This window comes from Pundamilia nyererei, unplaced genomic scaffold (assembly GCF_000239375.1).
Source record: "Pundamilia nyererei isolate P.nyererei 1_Seehausen unplaced genomic scaffold, PunNye1.0 scaffold00047, whole genome shotgun sequence".
NCBI lineage: Eukaryota > Metazoa > Chordata > Actinopteri > Cichliformes > Cichlidae > Pundamilia > Pundamilia nyererei.
The window spans coordinates 3,161,660-3,167,752 of record NW_005187448.1 but is presented as its reverse complement, the minus strand read 5'-3'; the positions used below and the strand labels follow the sequence as shown (position 1 = coordinate 3,167,752).

The following is a 6,093-nucleotide window of genomic DNA, read 5'->3' as shown; positions in this document are numbered from 1 at the left end:
AAACAAACAAAAAAACATTTGGTTTTTTGAAAGAAAACCATATTTTTTTAATCTAATATAACATAAAAACAGAGCATAATTATAAATTCTTAGGTAACACACTATGCTATTGGAACACCGAAGTGGTGGTTATAAGCTCTGTGTTTCTATCCATTAAAAATCATAAATTATGTATGATTAATGATCCCATTAAACATCAAATGGACATTGTGCATCATCACTCATCAGTTCATGTTTCATAAGATTAAAAAGAAAGTTGTTCACTTTTGAAAATAAGGACATTATAGCACTCTCAAATGTTTTTCTTTGATATGTGCTTTTCTTTAATGGCTGTTTAAACTTCTACACCTGGCCGTAGGGCCAAACTCCAGCTAATCTATACATACAGTACTGTGAAATATTTGATTTCCTTTTTTTTTGTATTTGTCACACTTACACGTATCATATTATCAAACACATTTTAATATTAGACAAAGATAACCACATAAATACAAAATGTTTTTAAATGATGATTTAATTTATTAAGGGAAAAGGTACCCAAACCACTGCCCATTCTTCTGTCCAAAATTAGAATTTTAATGCAGACACATTTGGATGGTTTTTAAGCAAGAACGACCTTGTTAAGCTCAGGCCAAAACATCTCAATTAGATTCAAGTCTGTTCAAAACCTTCATTATGCTGTTTTAGTCATCCAGACGTGGACTTGCTGGTGTGTCCTGCTGCATATCCTAACTGAGATTGAGCTTCAGTGCATGAACTAATGGCCGTTGATTCTCTTTCATGATTTTCTGGCAGAGAGCAGAATTCATGTTTCCATCAATGACAGCAAGTCATCCTGAAGCAGCAAAGCAGCCCCAGACCGTCACACTGCCACCACCATGTTTGACTGCTCTCTTTATGAAATGCTAACATGACTCAAACTCCCATGGATGCCCAGTCTCTTTCTTATTATTGAATCATGAACTGAGGCAAGTGAGGCCAGGGTTCCTTTGTGATCTCCTGCATAAGTTCTGGATGTGCTCTTTGAGTAATTTTGTTGAGCTGGCCACTCCCGGGAAGGTTCAGTATAGTTCCCTGTTTTTTTCCATTAGTGGATAATGGCTCTCACTGTGGTTCACTGGAGTCCCAAAGCCTTACTAATGGTTTTGTAACCCTTTCCAGACCGATAGATATCAGTGACTTTGTTTCTCTGCTGTTTCTTTAGCTTGTGGCATGACGTGTTGCTTTTTTAGATCTTTTAGTCTACTTCATTTCACACAAGTTTGGGCACGGCTAGTGAAACTGAACTCCCCTTTCCAAAAATGTGGTTAATCACAGTGAATACTCTTACTTTTTCACACATGACCAGTTTGGTTTGGATAGCTAAATTGAATCTTTATTTAAAAACTGCATTCTGTATTTACCCAGGTTGTCTTTATTTTGAAGATCTGAAACATATATATATATATATATATACATATATACATATATATATATATATATATATATATGTATATATGTATATATATATATATATATATGTTTCAGATCTTCAAAATAAAGACAACCTGGGTAAATACAGAATGCAGTTTTTAAATAAAGATTCAATTTAGCTATCCAAACCAAACTGGTCATGTGTGAAAAAGTAAGAGTATTCACTGTGATTAACCACATTTTTGGAAAGGGGAGTTCAGTTTCACTAGCCGTGCCCAAACTTGTGTGAAATGAAGTAGACTAAAAGATCTAAAAAAGCAACACGTCATGCCACAAGCTAAAGAAACAGCAGAGAAACAAAGTCACTGATATCTATCGGTCTGGAAAGGGTTACAAAACCATTAGTAAGGCTTTGGGACTCCAGTGAACCACAGTGAGAGCCATTATCCACTAATGGAAAAAAACAGGGAACTATACTGAACCTTCCCGGGAGTGGCCAGCTCAACAAAATTACTCAAAGAGCACATCCAGAACTTATGCAGGAGATCACAAAGGAACCCTGGCCTCACTTGCCTCAGTTCATGATTCAATAATAAGAAAGAGACTGGGCATCCATGGGAGTTTGAGTCATGTTAGCATTTCATAAAGAGAGCAGTCAAACATGGTGGTGGCAGTGTGACGGTCTGGGGCTGCTTTGCTGCTTCAGGATGACTTGCTGTCATTGATGGAAACATGAATTCTGCTCTCTGCCAGAAAATCATGAAAGAGAATCAACGGCCATTAGTTCATGCACTGAAGCTCAATCTCAGTTAGGATATGCAGCAGGACACACCAGCAAGTCCACGTCTGGATGACTAAAACAGCATAATGAAGGTTTTGAACAGACTTGAATCTAATTGAGATGTTTTGGCCTGAGCTTAACAAGGTCGTTCTTGCTTAAAAACCATCCAAATGTGTCTGCATTAAAATTCTAATTTTGGACAGAAGAATGGGCAGTGGTTTGGGTACCTTTTCCCTTAATAAATTAAATCATCATTTAAAAACATTTTGTATTTATGTGGTTATCTTTGTCTAATATTAAAATGTGTTTGATAATATGATACGTGTAAGTGTGACAAATACAAAAAAAAAGGAAATCAAATATTTCACAGTACTGTATGTATAGATTAGCTGGAGTTTGGCCCTACGGCCAGGTGTAGAAGTTTAAACAGCCATTAAAGAAAAGCACATATCAAAGAAAAACATTTGAGAGTGCTATAATGTCCTTATTTTCAAAAGTGAACAACTTTCTTTTTAATCTTATGAAACATGAACTGATGAGTGATGATGCACAATGTCCATTTGATGTTTAATGGGATCATTAATCATACATAATTTATGATTTTTAATGGATAGAAACACAGAGCTTATAACCACCACTTCGGTGTTCCAATAGCATAGTGTGTTACCTAAGAATTTATAATTATGCTCTGTTTTTATGTTATATTAGATTAAAAAAATATGGTTTTCTTTCAAAAAACCAAATGTTTTTTTGTTTGTTTGTTTTTTAGATGTGGTGTACTTTTATTTCTGTGATCTGTCATTTATCACTCAAAGACGTTTTTGTAGTTTGTTAATGTTGCTACTTAATCTGCATTGTTGGATTGAGCAAGTGTGCGTTGAATCTTCGTGTTCTGATTGTATTTTTATTTGCTTTTGTAATAACTGGCCAATAACACTTGCTGAAAATGAAGTTAGAAGGTGCCAAATACCTGATTATATTACATTAACTGTTTATTATTGTTATTATGCCTTTGTGTTTATTCTGCATTTGAATGTTTCCCTGCAAAGTTAAACCAGTTTTAACTACTTAACAGCGCCACTGCCGGCTTTGTTCGTCAGTATTAAAACAGTGAACTGAAGCAAGTAGTTAAGCTGTGACGTTTTATGAGCAAAATCCTTGTTACTTAATTTATCTTTAGCTGTCAAACAAAACAGAGAGGCCGATATCTGCTTACTGAAGTTGCGTTACTTAAAGTAAGCTATTTGAAGACCTGTTTATTAACTGCATGTCAACATCATTGTTGAGTCATACGTTAGTCACAGAAGATATCTGAATGCGACTGCACCAAGCTCAACAGGAAAACGACAATCTAAATGAGCTCTTATTAACCTGACAGGGTAAACTTCAAGCCACCGAAGGGTGACTTTACCACGAACACGGAGCTCAAAGAAAGTTCAGTCCTTCATGTTGACGAATAGTGCGAGTCTGATAAGTTTCCCTCTGCTTTACCGTTGGGAAGTTATCCCTCTTGAAAGCACTGCCATTTGCAGATATGGTATCATGTGTCTCCTTACTGGAAGTCAGACTGCATTATGTTGCAAAATGACTCAACATTACTCCGCCTACGACTCGTTCTCTGGAAGTTCACAATGCCCACTGCACTCACTTACAGTTTCTGTTTCAGCGCAATGATAAATACCGAGGCAGCAGTATACCCCCCTATCGCGGTCTTCCACAGACACAGTGCAAAATTCACGTAGCCTAAATTCCACGGCAATGACGAGACAGACATGAGTCCCAGACTAAAAAAAACAGAAGAGAAAAAAAGAGCAGTTTTCCTGTTTGGGAACACTTCGCTGTGAATCATACAGCAGCCCTGGTAGCTGTCCAACTGCAAACACACAGTACACACAGGTCATGTGCGAACTTGAAGGCAGGAAATAAAGCGCGCTCTGTTCGTGCGTAACAGGGAAGTGAGTCTAACCTAGTTTCTACGTTGTTAAAAGTTGCTGCGAACGGCTGGCACCGAAAGTTCCGTTTTCTTCTGTTTTATCGACGCGTATTGCTCAGCTTTCCGAATTCAGCTTCAGCATTACATCGAGACACTGAGTGATGGAAGAAGGGCACGTTCTGTAGGACTGTTCGGTGGACTCGTAAGCCCAGCAGAGGGGGAAGAGGCGACGAGCTGCAGCTATTGTTTTTTTCAATGTTTTGAGTTCTCTACTTAGCCGAAGGTAAGCGTCAATGTGCCTTGTTTCATTCTGCTGGTGTTATCTCCGCTCACCACGAAACCGTGTCAGTTCCTAGAATCGCGCGTAATGGATGTGAGTGTTTGTCATGTTTTGCTTGTGTAACAACAGGCAGGATGGACGTCCGTTGGCCTTAAACACAGCCTTACGTCGCAGTTTTGTCACGTTTTATTTCTTTGAACGCCAAAATAGTGATTATGACTTTTTAAAATATATTTTTATCTTATAAATAAGTATTTGGTAAATACTTGTCTTTTACGAAACGTGGAAGGGGGTTATGTAATTATCAAGGCAGCATGAATGTTGCCACCTTAGTCCCTCCCTTCATGCCTTGCTGTCCAACTGTTTCATCCTGTACCCTCATTACTCCAAAATGTGTGCCGTTTTTGTGGCACCAACACTTATACTGGATGGAACCAGAAAGAATTATAGGCATCAAGTTCATATCATCTAGTGCAGTAATCTTATGACATCTCACAAATATTATAGTTCTAGTAAAACAACATTTCCATTGCGTGCAAGTGTGCACTTTAAGTCTTTAAAATAACTTTAGAATAACTAAAGATAGTTACTCTGGCAGGGATCCAGTTTTCAGCCTGGCACCGCTGTGAAAACAACACACACCTTGTAGCTGATGGGTGCTGTGTGAAGACAAGGATATGTCTTGCAAATGTTCAGAGATAAGGCAGCGCTCCTGGCAGGCAGATGGGCACAATCATGAAAACGATTCACACTATAAACTCGCCATCAGTTAGCAGTCCTAGAAACATGAGAGTCCTCCCCACTACTTCCCACAGTACACGAAAGAAACAAGCGGAAGTCTCTTGGTTTCTCTTTCAAATCAAATAGTTTGATTTGTGTGACTGTTGTGTGTGACTCTACAACCTTTATTTTATTGCACTCACACAAAAGAGTCCAAGCATAAGCTGCAACGAGGGAGCTGCTTTTGCACATGGAAAAGTGGCTGTTCCCTACATTCTTCTGCATTTTCTTGGCTTTTATGTTTGCGTCTGTCTACGCTGTACACAACATAATCTGTGTTGGCCTTGGAGGAGAAATCTCTCCTTATTTGTGTCAAAAGCGAGGGCCTTGCTCACTCTACATGTTATACTTCAGCTTTGTGCACAATTTTTTCAGTTGCTGGGGAAGTAATTTTTGGGGATCTCACTTAAAGCACAGGAAACTTTAGCCTTACTTATCAGAAAAAGGATGATTTGGCGTTTAGCTTCAAAAGATACGGTTTGCTTGGTCAGTAGGGGAAGCAAATGCTTTCGTTGTGATGTCCTGGTTGAGTTCGTTGTGAAGTTAGCTGTCAGGCTGAGAAACAAGAAATGCCACATTCAGCATTTAAAACTAGTTTTGATTCTCCTTAGTAGAGTCTAACTGATGTATTGGCCAGCTGATATTGGTCTGCCAGACTGGTATGTATACTGGAACTTTTCTTTTTCAGAACGTAATGTAGAAACAAATCTTGACAAACCCTGACAAACCCAACCTGCCATCGGAGTGGGGCTGCCGATGGCAGGTTGGGTTTGTATAATTTCACTCAGATCGTCAGGTAAGGCGACCGTGGCTCAGGGGGTTGGGAAGCGCATCTGTAACCAGACGGTCACTGGTTCGATCCCTGTGCTCTCTGTCCTGGTCGTTGTGTCCTTGGGCAAGACACTT

The 6,093-nt window shown here is 38.8% G+C and overlaps 1 protein-coding gene across 2 annotated transcripts in view; it reads left to right on the top strand.

The window, feature by feature from the left end:
• The first annotated feature begins 4,033 nt into the window (after positions 1-4,033).
• stat6 (signal transducer and activator of transcription 6, interleukin-4 induced) overlaps positions 4,034-6,093 on the top strand; it is a 22,890-nt gene continuing 20,830 nt past the window's right edge. For both annotated transcript variants that reach the window (XM_005732641.1, XM_005732640.1), the window contains exon 1: positions 4,034-4,410. The gene's annotated coding sequence lies outside the window, so the exon portion shown is untranslated. The remainder of the gene's footprint in view (positions 4,411-6,093) is intronic.